At 34.1% G+C, this 15,396-nt stretch overlaps 1 protein-coding gene across 12 annotated transcripts in view; it reads right to left on the reverse strand.

The window, feature by feature from the left end:
• ddr2a (discoidin domain receptor tyrosine kinase 2a) overlaps nucleotides 1-15,396 on the reverse strand; it is an 81,445-nt gene that overhangs the window by 54,414 nt on the left and 11,635 nt on the right. For 4 of the 12 annotated variants that reach the window (XM_087257562.1, XM_087257559.1, XM_087257565.1 and 1 more), the window contains exon 1: nucleotides 630-702. The exons of the other annotated variants lie outside the window; for them this stretch is intronic. The gene's annotated coding sequence lies outside the window, so the exon portion shown is untranslated. Of the gene's footprint in view, nucleotides 1-629; nucleotides 703-15,396 lie in introns of those variants that run through there. 12 annotated transcript variants of the gene reach the window in all.

The following is a 15,396-nucleotide window of genomic DNA, read 5'->3' on the forward strand; positions in this document are numbered from 1 at the left end:
AGTAATATTTACAACAGATACCGTTACTCTACTTGCACTACATGTTTGTGCAAATAACAGTACTTTTACTTGAGTTTAACTTTGAGTATAATCTGTAATCTATAATAATCTGTTGTCAGTAAACAGGCTGTCACACAGACAAGGCTAGCTTTTGTTAGCTTAGCATAACTTCCTTTTGTAGCATTCAGCTATAATCTAACACTTCGTGGCACTGAGTATCTTACTCAACACTATATTCTTGCATTTAGTGAATGTATCATGAATGTGTATATATATATATGTTAACATAAATAATAAAAGTATTAGTTTACTGGTAAAACATATACAAACATGATGTAAACACAAAGACTTCTAGCTACAAGCACATGCACAGTTGCTTTCCAAAATTACATCTCAGTATAAAAAATTGGCCACAAACATGTTTATAACTGTTAGCCTAAATATTAGCCCATTTGGCTGAATGACAGAGATGTCTGAATGTAATGTTATTGCTCTCTTGAGTTTTTGCTCTGCCAAAGATCTTGCTATATGTTTACAGAAATGGAGCATTTGAATTGGCTGATCATTCAAGCCTTTGTTTGTCTACTTGCAAAGAGTATATTTCTTAAAATCACAAGAACAACACTGACCAGGGGAAGTGGACGGTCTGACTGTGGGTCAGACATTACCTCAGAAAGTGTGGAGGTGCCAGGATTAATGACCAGTTCAGTCAAAACAGCACTTCCCCTTTAACCCCTTGAGTACTGGATAAATATTACACAACATGAATGTTTTAAATAACTGTTGACAATATAAAAGCTTAACACACATGATTAGGAGACTGTTATATTAGAACAGGGGTTTCAAATATTTTATACACTATTGACAAGTTTATCATGTACAGGTTTTTAACAAACTACTGTTAAAGGATTTAATCGGTTGTTTATTAATCTGTTGAAAATGTAGACACACTCAAAATGATGTTTGCTCTTTCTTCAAATTTATTTAAAATGAGCTGAAATAACGTATTTGTTGAGGTTTGGGGGGCAACTAAATAGTTTTAAGTTCAATCCACGAAAATTTGTAAAAACATAATTCAATCATGTGTGGAACCAAACATTTTTTACAGTGCATATTAAAACTAGTAATGGTCTTGGTAGCACAGTATTTGTCAGAGACTTTGTCAGTAAAGACACGTTGCAAGGCTCAAAGATACTTTTTAGTGTGCAATTTAACATAATTGCCTCTAAGAGTTACCAATGGAAATAAAACAAACACACACAAGAAATGCACGTACGCCAGACATGAAGTTGGCGTGGACCAACGCACACTCACGTTCATTTCATTGTTAGTAAATCCAAACGTGAGCGTGAAACCTGGCGTATGCTAAGTTTTTGTGCATACGCAGAGTTGATACATGAGGCCCCTGAAATGTTGTTTTGGTCATTCTAAAACACCTTAACCATTTCAGTATTAGTATTTTTACATTATTAATGACCTTCAGAATTGTCAAGAGCGTCTGTTCATAGTGTGTCGGCATTTGTCTTCTGAGGCGCAGGTCAACTGTTCATATTTGGCACCAGTTAATCAGGAAGTATGGAAATGCTGCTTTATTTTTATGTATTTAATGTGATGTTCCTGTTTTTCAAATTTAATTCGCATCTTTAGATGGAAACATAGCTATGATTGTTGTTCGTTTTCTGGACAATGAAGGAGTTGGAAAATTTGGCGTCTATGGAGGATGAGAGAGCTAAAATATCTTAATTTACATATAAATTATAAGTTCTGAAACTGAACTAAGGATTCATATAGTGAAGAGTCTATGTAGGGCCATTTATACTTGCAAAATAAAAATAAAAATTGCAAACAAAAAATAAAGTATTGAGCTAAACAATTTAATAAATGCAAAGGGAAATTTCATTTTTTAAAAATAAAAATTATTTTGCTAACAAAAATAAAAAGAACTGCAAATGAAAAATTAAGTTTTAAGAAATAAAAACGTAATTTGCAAACAAAAAAAGAACTGCAAATAAAAATCAAGCAGTGGCACTACATTGGCCCTACATTGACTCCATACATAAGATGGGAATGACATGAAGAGGAGGATTAATAACATAATTAACAGTTTTGGGTGAACTAAGTCTTTTAAAGCAAATTTAGTTTTAATCTGCAACATCAGTCTTACGACACTAAGAGTGTCCCATCAAGGCCAATGCTGTGGACTACAGCAAAATGAGCTTTAATTATGATGGAGAAAATGAGATGTACATTCTGGACTACAAACAAACGCAGGATTAGTCATTGGTTTTGACTATTACTGCCATGACTCTTGGAACGTCTCAACACATGATTCATGATGTCTTATGTAACATGAAAGACAAATCAAAGTACAGAAATTATGCAGTTTCTATGAAACCCATTTGCCTTTCTTTTCAAAAAGTTCTTTTCCATACAATTAGAAAAAAAATAAGCATTAAATAAGTTGGTTTATGCACTGTTTTGACATTGTGAAAGAAATAGAAAGGAGCACATTTGTTTAGTATAACACACGAACAATTTTGCAAAACCACGAAACTGCACATATGTCTTTCTTATCTAACTATTTCCCTAAGTCAATTTGAAGGAAACATATATTTTAGAATTGAAACAACAGCATGCACATTTGTCAAACTTATATAAGTTCGCTCTATGGTCTTTAACGCTGGAACAAAGTGACTTTGGGTCTCTGCTGGATGCTTTAAGAAGCCAAGAAAAGTCTTCATCGTCAGCCAAAAAAAACTGTCCTTGCAGGACTGAAGTAGGACTTCCTTGTATACGAACATGTGCGATCTGCCTCTTCTGCCTCATTTATGGTGGAGCGTTTCAAAGAGGTTTTAAAAGACCGTCTAAGGCCTCATTGGCTGATCATACAACACATCCTTTGGCAATTTACTACAGTAATGAAGCACACTAATCAGAGGAACTCCCTAAGGACATGATAATGTTTAACATATGAATAGCAGCATCCACACTTCATCTGAATTGCAGTGTGGATCCAATGCATAAAGCCTGGGATACACCAAGCCATCGTCAGAACTAATTGCCATGACAAGCGACTCAACTGTGTTGTCAACTCGTGATGGCTGCGTCTGGCCGCCTCTGGGCCTACATTCTGTGTTTATTTACATTCTGCGTCTGCTTGAGAGGCTTTTTTTTTTACATTTGTGGGTGGGAGTATTTGGATTGCCATTTCATAAAGGTAATCCAGGACTGATGCTGCACACATTCAAACTGTAAGCAAGGCAGCGTTTATGGCCAATTTTCACAGTACTTCCTTGCCACACAGGGACTCACTTGTGCAAATATGTCTAATATTCTCATAATCCATATTGTTTGCAAAAAGTTAAGAAATGTGACAAAATGACAGCCAGCTTCTTTGTGTTCCCTCTTGACATGTATTGGTTGCTAAGTTTGTCAGTTCATTCATTTATTTACTTTCTTTGCTTTTTGTAGCTGAACAGCCAATCAGAGTGCTCTCTTTACCGACAACCAACACCGATTCTACATGCAGAATTAGGGAAACTCATGGTAAGCCCGAGTGGTGACACACTAAACAAGCCGTTCAAATGCTCAACAAGAGCCTGACGCTGTCCAAAGGCTGACTGTCAGCTTGGTTTGTCTCTGCTTCAAGGAGGAATGAATTTCATGGTTCTTTATAAACCAGGCGCGCAGTAATTTATTAATATTGCCTGAGCTGCATTAAATGCCACTGTAAGAAAAAACAATCTGTGAATAAAAACTAAACAAAACAAAATATAAACCACAAAGCAAACAGAAAATCTAAATTAAAACAAAACACAAACAGAAAGCATTAAACAAAACAAAAATATATACAAAACCAAGAGCTTGACCAAACAAAACCAAAACCACAAAATACAAAAAAGCTACAATCAAATAAGAACAATATCAGACAAAAACCTCTGAAATCAAAAAATCTAAAATAAAACAAAATAAAAAACCACAAAGGAAACAAAAAATATAAAATAAAACATGAACAGAAAGCATTAAACAAACCAAAAATGCTTAAAAAAAACCAAGAGCTAGATCAAACAAAACCACAAAATATAGACAAAAACTACAATTAAATAAAAACTACACAAACCAAATCAGAAAAAAACCTCTGAAATCAATTAAAAACTAAAGCACATGTTAAAACAATCAAACAAAAGAAGAAACAAAAAACAAAGCATAATTAATACAAAATATAAAACAACAGAATCCACAAAGGACACAAAAATTACAAAATAAAACGAAACAAACAGAAAGCATTAAACAAAATATATATAAAAAACCAAGAGCTAGAACAAACAAAACCAAAACCACAAAATACAGAAAATAAATACAATCAAAAAGTACAAATCAAATCAAACAAAAACCTCTGCAATCAAACAAAAAGTAACAATCAAACAAAAAGAAGAAACAAAAACAAAGCAAAACTAATACAAGCAAGAAAAAAGATATCTAAAATAAAATGGAACCCACAAAGGAAACAATAAAACACAACAAAAATGTATACAAAACCAAGAGCTAGACCAAACATAACCAAAACCACAAAATACAGACAAAACCTACAATCAAATAACAAAACACAAACCATATCAGACAAAAACGTCTGCCATCGAGCAAAAAAGTAAAACACAGATTAAAACAATCAAACAAAAAGAAACAAAAACAAAGCAAAACTAATATACACAAAGAGAAAATATAAAATAAACAAACACAAACAGAAAGCATTAAACAAAACATAGTATACAAAACCAAGAACAGGACCAAACAAAACCAAAACCTCAAAATATAGGAAATAAATACAATCAAAAAAAGTACAAACCAAATCAGGCAAAAACCTCTGAAATCAAGCAAAATGTAAAGCACAAATCAAAACAACCAAACAAAACAAGAAACAAAAACAAAGCAAAGGTAATACAAAAAAAATAATAATAAAACAAAACAGAAACCACAAAGGAAACCAAATATCTAAAATAAACAAAACTAACCAATAAGAAAGCATTAAACAAAACTAAAATGTATACATAACCAAGAGCTAGACCTCAGAAAACCAAAACCACAAAATCCAGACAAAGCTACAATCAAGTGAAAACAAAAACAAATCAGATAAAAAGTACAACACATATTCATACAATAAGTTAAAACAACAAAAGAAGAAACAAAAACAAAGCAAAACTAATATAAACAAGAAATAATAAATCTAAAACCAAACAAAATACAAACCAAACAGAAAGCATAAAACAAAACTAAAAGCTAGACGAAACAAAAATACAAATAATAAAGAAAAATTAAACGAAAAACACAAAACAAGTTAGATAAAACATCTGAAATCATATCATATAATATCATGTCATGTCATGTCATGTCGTCATATGATATATAATGCCATGTCAGAATCAAAGGCTATTTTCATGGCAAACACATTTTATTTCATAATAATTATACAATTAAAAACCACAAACAAATTAATATATAAATTAAGATTTTTAACGTTAATACATGACAAAATTTCTAAAACATTTTTTGAAAACAAACAAAAGTAAAACACAAACCAAAACAAGAAACTACGACAACAAAACAGACAAACAGGCAAAAAGTACCTGTTTAATAATCAATGAAAAACCCTGCAGTGCTTTTGCAGGATTTAAGAGCTCAGTAAGTGTTTTTATAATGAGGAACACCTCAGCTCTTCTAAAGTGGCCCTTATAAATGTGCTCTGTTTGGTTAACATGCGTGACTCTGCAAACCTCTGTGTGAACCCTCAGTCAGAGAGGACACCACACACAGGAAAGAACAGTCCTGACCTGAGTTACAGGACCCTCAATCACTCGCTGCACTGCATACCGGGGGTTACAGCGCAGTGGGGAAACCATATTCTTCACTCAGGGCTTTACTGCCAGCATTTACCACAGTCACATTCCCTAGATTTAAACCCTTTTAACGCTTCGTTAACTGTCAATCCCACACACATCTTTATCAGATCCACTGTAGATCATATTGGCGTTTATTATTAAACTGTGTTGTTTGGTTGAATCCTGTAAAAAATATCTGCTTATAGATCCTTTTCATATTTCATATTACTCAGCAGCAGAAGGCGTCAGAGTTAAGTAAACTTAGAGCACAATGAATGGGAGAATACAACAAATACTTTTTTACAATTTGCCGAAATAATAAAAGAAAAACGACACAATTGTGTCATGAAGGCTTTCAGAAAAAGGAAAAAAAAATAGTGTGAGACTGATGACGGCAGCCAGAGGAGAGAATAATGTCAAATTTACTCTCAGCCCCATAGACACTGCACTACAAACACCTCGCATAAGCAGATTTTTGTTTTTGTAATTTGACGCACAGATGATATAATACATAAATAAATGCATATAAAAGTTTGTATATTTAAAAAAAAAATCTAAATATTAAAAACTAAAATCAAGGGTTTAAGATTATGATGACCGTTAAACACGTCATAGCAGTCTTGTGAAAAGAGTTTGCATATGTTGTGTTTCCCTTTTATTTATGGTTGTGAATTGTCTTGATCTCTGCTCTGCTGAATTTTGATGTTGAATATTCCACTCTTAGTAGTTTGAAATAATTTAATGTATTGTAAAAGAAATAATATACAAAAGAAAATGTAGTGGCAGTAAATTATCAAAGTTTGTGTAGCGTAATAAACAACACCAGCCCAGACAATATATCACTTTAAACTATTAAAAATGTAAATAAAACTCACTTTTTCCAACTTTTAAACGTTAAAAGTTGTTGGAAGAAAGATAAAGGTCCCCTAATGCAATTCAAAAGCATAAATAAACAGGAAAAAAATAAAAACATAAATCACAAAATATAAAAATTATGAATATTTTTAGAGTGTGTTTGAGAATAACGGTGCTAAATTACAAGTTTTGAATCAAATTGCCATAAAAAATGCTGCACAGTTTTCAGATATTTTACAAACAGTTACAAAGGGGTGGCAAATACATGAAATTAAATGTGAAACGTTAACATATAGAAAAACTGTTACATAATAATCTTTGTTGCATTTAAAACTGAACTGAAATATTTCACTATAGTAAGCTGGTACATTAACAGGAAAGTGTCGTTTTCATCCAAAATACAGCATTTAAATATGTAGTAAATATAACAGTATAAAAAATGTTATACTTACAAATTCTCTTTATGTCATATATTGATTGAGCTAGATAAAACAATAATAATACAATAAAATATATTCACTGGATTTTTCGCAAATAATAAATAATTAAATTAATAAATATCCACATTTGTATTCGGATATAAAAAGATCTGACTAACATTTTACAGAAATGTAATATTGAATTGATTTAATTACATTTGTGATTAAATATTTAACATTCATTCATTCGATTTCTTTTTTGGCTTAGTCCCTTTATTAATCTGGGGTCACCACAGCGGAATGAATTGACAACTTATCCATCATTTGTTTTACGCAGCGGATGTCCTTACAGCTGCACCCATATACTCAATCACACACATAAACTACAGTCAATTTAGCCTACTCAGTTCACCTACAGCACGTCTTTGGACTTGTGTAAGACACCAGAGCACCTGGAGGAAACACACGCGAACACGAAGAGAACATGCAAACTCAACACAAAAATGCCAACTGACCCAGCCGGGACTCGAACCAGCGACCTTCTTGCTGTGAGGTGACAGTGCTAACCACTGAGCCACAGTATGGCCCTTGGATAAAATAATAATACTGTAAAATATATTCATTGGATTTTTTCCCTAATAGATAAATAAATAATTAAATAAATAATATTAAAAAGTAAGAATCTAAAAATACATCTACATTTGTTTTCAGACATAAACCATCTAACTAACAATTTATTTCCCAGAAATGTAATATTTGATTGATTTAATTATTCTTTTAAGAAATATTTGACATTAAAGAAATAACTCCATTATTTTTATTTTATTATTATTAAATAAGTATAGTATTATTTTGTTTTTATCTGACTAACAAGCATTTTACGAATATGTAATATATTTAAACATATATTTGAAATCTAACTTTAATATTTGGAATAAATACATTTTTAAATAAATTAATAATAATGAATTATTAAGCACCACAAATTTGTATTTAATATGTTTCACTAAAACTTAACACCCTTTAATGTTCTTAAGTATTTAATGTTTTTAGAACATTTTAGTAAACATACATTCAAGTAAACATATTAGAAGAATAGAGGAAATATTGTTTCGGTTGAAATTTTACAATTAGCCTACTATTCATTTTATTCACCAGTAGTGGTGGAAAAAGTACTGAAAAATCATACTGAAGTAAAAGTATCAATACTTGCCCGAAACCATGGCACAAGTAGTAAAAGTTTCTGTTGTGAATATTAAGTATGAGTAAAAAGTAGCCCCTTTAAAAGCACTCAAAAGTAGTAAGTAGTTAGCGTTACGCTGTGAAAGTTTAATGCGTTTACAATCAATTTGTGCAGGGATGTGTAAACGTAACATTCTGTAGTGCATTAAGTTATTGTTTAAGGCGTTTGATGATTTCATTCACTATAGGCATCAGTCATCTTCTCATCAATGACGTGCATCTAAACAGTCTCTCTGTCTTTGATTGTAAAGATTTTTACATCTTCTTGGACCCTTTTAATGCTTCCAAGCAGTTTGCTACATTTATAAAGCGCACATGTCTTGAAGTTGTTTAGTATGATAAGATTTAGTTACTATGTGCGATTTGATTGGACAATATTTACAGGCCTGGTTATTCCACTTTAGCAAATCCCCAGAGATAAGACAAGTAGTGACTGCAGAGTAGTGGAGTAAAAGTACTGATACAGCACTAAAAATGTACTCAAGGGAAAGAAAAAGTACACATTTTTAACACAACTTAGTAAATAATAATTCATGAAAAAATGTACTCAATTACAGTAATTTGCATATTTGTAATTTGTTACTTTACACCACTGTTCACCAGTAACCTTTAACAACAACTAAATCAATTATACACAAGTTATATTTCACTTACTCAAAAAAATATGAAAAATAGTGAGTATAGTTCACGTTTTTAGCCACATTAAGCATACACTGAAAATCCCATCACTTTTCATTTTGTCTTCGTCAGTGATTTATAAATTTTTTGTTTGGAGTTCATTACTCCCAGTTTTTTTTAAATGTCCTCCACTACTCCTGCCCTGCAAAGAAACATGCGGTGACTTACAGCCTCCTCATTTTATGGGCTTCATGCTAAAACACACTTCAGGCAGAGTGTGAACAGAGCAGATGATCTCAGCCACAGTGAAACTGAAGCAAACATATGGAAATACTGGAGAGCGGCTTCTAAAACCCTCATATGTGCCACACACACACACACACGCACGCACGCACGCACGCACGCACACACACACACACACACACACACACACACACACACACACACACACACACACACACACACACACACACACTGCATAACATACAATTAAAGGGCCAGTGCTGTCTAAACTGGCAACAGCCCAAAGAGGCCATTCCTCGTGTCACGTTTCATGCGCTTCACACTGACTGATTCTGCAAAGAGCCAGATGAGAATAATTGAAGGAGACGTGGCCAGTAATAGGAGATTCGTCTCTAAACGCAGTCGTGTGTGTTGTATGCTGCATTATAAAGCTGTCAGTGTCATGATTCTATCACTTGAGGCAACAAAGTGACCAAATATTTCACAATATGAATATTTTTCAAACCGAGACGGACATAAACAGTACTTTCATGCCAGTCAGAATTGATATTTTGGCTTTCTATAGTGTTTTTGTCTTTTCCTAATAAAGAAAACCTCCAAAATACAATTTCTTTTTGTTTACTTTATTATTTTGTGTCACTCGATTTCAGTTAAAATATATATTCGTAAAGGCTTGCTAGTTCAAATGGGTTTTTCTCCAGCACTGAGCCAATAATCTTAACCTCAGAGGCACTTATGACAAACTTTGGAATTTTATTTATGTCTGTATTTTAAAGGTTTTGCTAAGAGATTTGTTCATATGTAATATGCCTGATTATTGACATTTTATTCTGCACAAAAACTGTTGGCTGTTTACAGTGCCAGCCCATCCTTTGCAGGCAATATAGGCGGTCGCCTAGGGCCCCGCGTTTCCTAGAGGGGTCAACAAACGCTGCTCTTACTGTACATTATATTTACTGTAAACATAAGCATGAGAATGAGCATGAAAATTTAAACATCAAGCACTGCACAATGCACAAACCCTATTAAAGGCCATACACTTTACAACGGTGAGAAAAAAAAAATAACTTCCACATTTCATTAAAAGATTAGTTCTGTATAACTCATACATGACATATAGCTGACAGCGATAATAAATACAAAACAACAGTATGAATAAAAACAGAAAATATTAGAAACATACCCAGCAACACCACACTCTGTTTATGTTGGGTGAACTACACCAGACTCAGGCTATTGGGTAAACTAGAATGATGTAACGTATTCCTACACTGATTCCACATATCTCTTCAAATTGCTCATGTTGGATGTAAAGCCCAAAAAAGTGTCATTGCTATTTTTTGTTATTTTAATTTTTAATCTTTTAATAAATTGAAATGTCATCCAAACCCGGAGCCGAAAAAAGAAAGAAAAGAAAAGCAAGCTCAAAGTAAAGGTGTGTTCTGCTACGCAAAATACATTATTTAGTAGTGCAGTATTAGGACTTGTTTTAACAAATGCATGATCAAACAGTGCATGATCACAGAAATACTTGTGTGATACGTGAGACAAAAAGAGGCCACATTTAGCATGTTTCATTAAATAATCAATTAAAGAGCCCATATTATACATGAAATAGGGTCATATCTTGTTTGTAAAGGTCTCCAACAACAGTCTAATATGCATGCAAGGTCAAAAAACACTTTCATGGTCTTATAATCTGCATTTATTTTTACCTAATTATCCCAGCGACTCCTGTATGAATCGTCCAGTGATTCATTTGTTCCCAAACCCCACCTTAGCGCGAAGCTAATCTGCGCTGATTGGACCAATGACAGTCTGTCGCGATTGGTCGACTGCCTTCAGTCAGAGAGTGAAATGCCCAATAGCTAATCAGCAATATAGAAAGTAATCACAGTTCATACACGCTCGATAGTGTAGGCGTGGACTTTAGCTGCCACACACAGACAAAAACACACACACACCTCCGGACGACAACGCTCCCGCTTCCGCCCGCACCCGCCAGGTTTAGCCTGAACCCGACCGCTCCCGCTCATATGAAGAATTTGTTGTCCCCGTGCCCGCCCCGCCCCGTTTTCTGCCCGCCGCGCCCGATCCTGCTAAAGAGCGGGGGAGAACAAAACCAAAAATCACCCAGCTATACAGTCCAGACAGCCAAGCTGTCTGTATAAACACACACAGCACCAAGCACACACACACAGACAAAGTTCTCTCTCTCTCTCTCTCTCTCATATGCGCGCGTGCGCACTAACACACACACACACACAAGCACCAAGCAGACACACAAGCAAAGCTCTCTCTCTCTCATTCGCATAGCAATATTCGTGATATTGCTAGACAGCCCGCTCCCGTCCCAAATTAAACCCGTTACCGACCGCTCCCGCGATTTATTCGGAAATCTATGTAGACCTCTACCATGGAGCTCCGTAAACAAAGCAGCACGCGTCGCGTTTTTAACGTGACTTTGCACGCGATAAGAGAATATAGCGAGTTGACCTGATACAGTACACACGGTTACAAGTAACAAATCACAACTAAATACATTTGCAAGCTAGAGTAAACGAGGCAACAACTTTAATCGCACGTACTTACACTTGAGAAATGTAGGAAGAAACCCATCCTGACGTCCATCAGTAAGTTACTCTTTACTGATCCTTCCTTTAACAAACGCAGATGAAGTATTCTTTGTAGCATGTAGTTTGCAGAAGTTTCCAGTAGTTTCCATCTGCTTGGTTATAATGCTGAGGTTTCATCTTTGGGTAGACCCTCGATAATATCCATCTGCAGCGTGACCAATCGACCGGCATGTTTGTGTGCGTGTGTTTGTGGGTGTGTGTGTGTGTGTGTCTGGGTTTCTGCGTCAGAGGGCGGGGCCTCAGGTTTGAAATCTCCCGGGTTTGCGCGTGCACGTGAATAACTTGGTTTCGTTCGTACGTCATGGCGAAACACCTAATGACTCGGTATCAAGGCGACTCATTTGAAGCACTATGAGTCGACTCTTTTATAGATGAATCAACCGTTTTTAACACTGTATTCTTACAGATTTAAGCCTTAGCTGGATACTTCACTTCACTTAGAGCTGTGTTACACACTACATGGAGGGGAATTTTCAAAAACCCATAATATGGGCTCTTTAATCATCTATTCCACTAATTCACCCTGCTGAAAAAACAGGTTTCCCTCTCATTTGGTCAAAATCGAATTTTACCCACTGTCCAACATCTAATGCAAACTTTTGTTTGTGTAAATCTCTGTGTAAAAACAAGCTAAAATGTCTCCTGCATTTCTAGTTATCTATGCATATATTTGTATGTTATTCATTTACAAAAAAATCTTGTTCTTTAATTTGTTATATTTCCATCTAAGAAAACATAAAAACAATAAATAAATCGATGCGGTTATCACAAAAATGGCAGAACAAACATTTTCAGCAATAGTCTCTTCGAATCAGCACATCAGAAAGATTCTGCTTTGCTCAAAGGAATTAATTACATTTAGAAAAAAAAAAGAAAAAATATATATATAATGCAATTTTTCTCAGTCGCTTTTGTGTATTTCTCACAACACTATTTACATTTGCACAACAGTTAATGCGTCTCTCATAACAATTAGTAATTTGTGGATACCATAGCAGTTTCTCATTCCTTTCAACAAATTGCAAATGCTTTTGGACATGCATCAATTGCTTGCATACAATTCTCTGCTGTTGTTGAATAGCATTATCATTTGCTTATGTCTTGTCAGTCAAAATTAACTAAACTTGTGAATGCTGAATAGTCATTCCACTTAAAACTAATAGTCCTCCTTTCATTACTTGAGTCATTACGAGCAAAATCTGTCAAGCTGATTTTACAAACAATTTTAAATCTTTTTATTCCCCTAAAAATGTCTTCTAAATTGAACAATTTCATGAATGATTTCCAGACCTGTGTATGTTGTAGGTTCAGTTCCAATATGTACTGCAATATTGTTTACAGTTGTGCACAGCTCTACCCAAAGGAAGTTTATGTTTGTTGTAAATAAGGGTGTATTTATTATTTTGCACAATGCTGTGACTAAATTTGAATTGTAAAGAGCAAAAAAAAGAGCAAATGCAGTAAAAATGTGAAACATACATATCCAGTTTCTTGTATCCAGATACCTCACTAAATGCAGTATTGTCTAACTTTACTGTAGTTTTCAAATGGCTGTGCAAATGGTGTATCGTGCCGTCTTGAGTTAACACCAAAAGCTGAGTAAACTGAGTAAACTGTTATAATGAAAACATGACAAAGCCATTTGACTATCTTGTTCATAAACAATGGTGTCAGGACTTTTCATGTTGGTGACACTGACACTTTCATTTACATCAATACTTGATTTTGAGGGATGAACTATCCATTTTGAGCGACTGACACGATTTTGCAGGTTATCAACTAGGTTTTGCAGTTTGTACTAATTGTTTTGAGAAATGCATTAACTGTTGTGCAAATGTAAGTAGTGTTGTGAGAAATGCACCAAAGCCACTGAATTTTTATCATATTAACAGTATTACAATTTAAAAAAAAGATCTTACTATGTTTTAAAATGTAATTTTAGTCCTGAATTTGTATTCATGTCTCTAGAATGACACAATCTTTTGGAAATCATTTTAACACTTTTGAGTAGTAGTTTAGTGTGATATATTATAAATAAATAAAGAAATAGATCGATTTGTTTTCGATCTAATTCCCATTTCTTGCATTTACATACAAAATCCAGGAAATAATAACAGTCCTTAATTTCAAACCAACCTACAAATGTTAACAAAAATAAATAAATAAAATAATCTTTTTGAATTACATAAATCATGATTTTGAAATATCAAATATGGAAATAATTTTTGAAAACTTGAAAATGATCATTAATTGAATTGTCTTTCATGTAAAAAAAACATCTTTATTTAAAGATTAATCTGACCAGAGATAATAGACTGAAGCAATTCAAAGCTCTTCTATTTTATCCATGCTGACATTAAAGTCATTTGCTGCTTAGCTTTCAACCACAATATATGCTCTTGAGAACTCACTAATTTAACTTTCAATCCTTTTTAGAGCATGCATTCCACACAAAGTTACTGGATGTGGATATGTACCTCAACATGCAGTGTGTCAGTTGCATCCATGATGATGACTGCATGCAGTAAAACTAAATCATGAAAAGTGAGGTGGACATAAAAGCGATTTTAAAAAGAGAGCTGGATATGACCACCCTGTGCTCAGTGGAATTTACACTCTTGACTGATATTTAGAACAGGGAAAAATGTGTTTCATCTACAGCGGTTCAACAAAACTTCTGTAGTGAGAAATCACTTATATTTGGTGAGATTAAATCATAAACAGACTCGATAACACTATCACAAAAATGTAATGCCAGAAAATCACCTCGTTTCTTCAAATGTAATAAAGAGAAACCATCAGTGACTTGGAGGAACTTTTTAAACACCTCACCTCACAACACATACTGTTGAGCCAGTGGTGCAGATAGATCCGTGGCCCTTTAGAGACCTCTTAATGTAAATACAGTACGATTTACTTGATTCTAGACGACAATACTGGCTCTTCAGTGCAACCTGGCCAATTACACACTACACTACTAAGCCTTCTTGTCCCCTCAGTCAACACGACTCACATGCAATAGGTGAAAATCACTTTTAAAGCAAAAAGAGGCCTCGAGCAGAGCCTGGTTACCTCATAAACAGCGTGAGGCCCGTATCAGGAAAGAGGAAATGAAAGTCAAAAATAGTGTCAGTGATTTTGCAATGAGGACACAGTGTGCTCTTTCAAATTAAATGCATAGTGAGGCTCACAGAAAGTTATCTACACAAGCATGCATGTACAGTTATATTAGGTGGCTTTAACAGGTTAGTGTTTTCCTAATGAGCTGTGAAAACCACAGCGCTAAAAAGTAAACAGTACATTTTATGCAAAGCTTTTGTCACATTATTAGATTTTTTGTAGGCCTATATGAAGAGTTTGGATGCAAAAACCTTTATAGGCCATCTGAAATGTTCTCCTAAAATGAATATTTTTGTCAGCCTCCAATGTTTTTGTTCAGTTCTTTCACTTTAAAGGCAATGTAAATAACTTATTCGTCACTATAAAAGTGAAATTACTGAGCCTGCA

Source organism: Danio rerio, chromosome 6 (assembly GCF_052040795.2).
Source record: "Danio rerio strain M-AB ecotype USA chromosome 6, GRCz13ab, whole genome shotgun sequence".
NCBI classification, from domain to species: domain Eukaryota; kingdom Metazoa; phylum Chordata; class Actinopteri; order Cypriniformes; family Danionidae; genus Danio; species Danio rerio.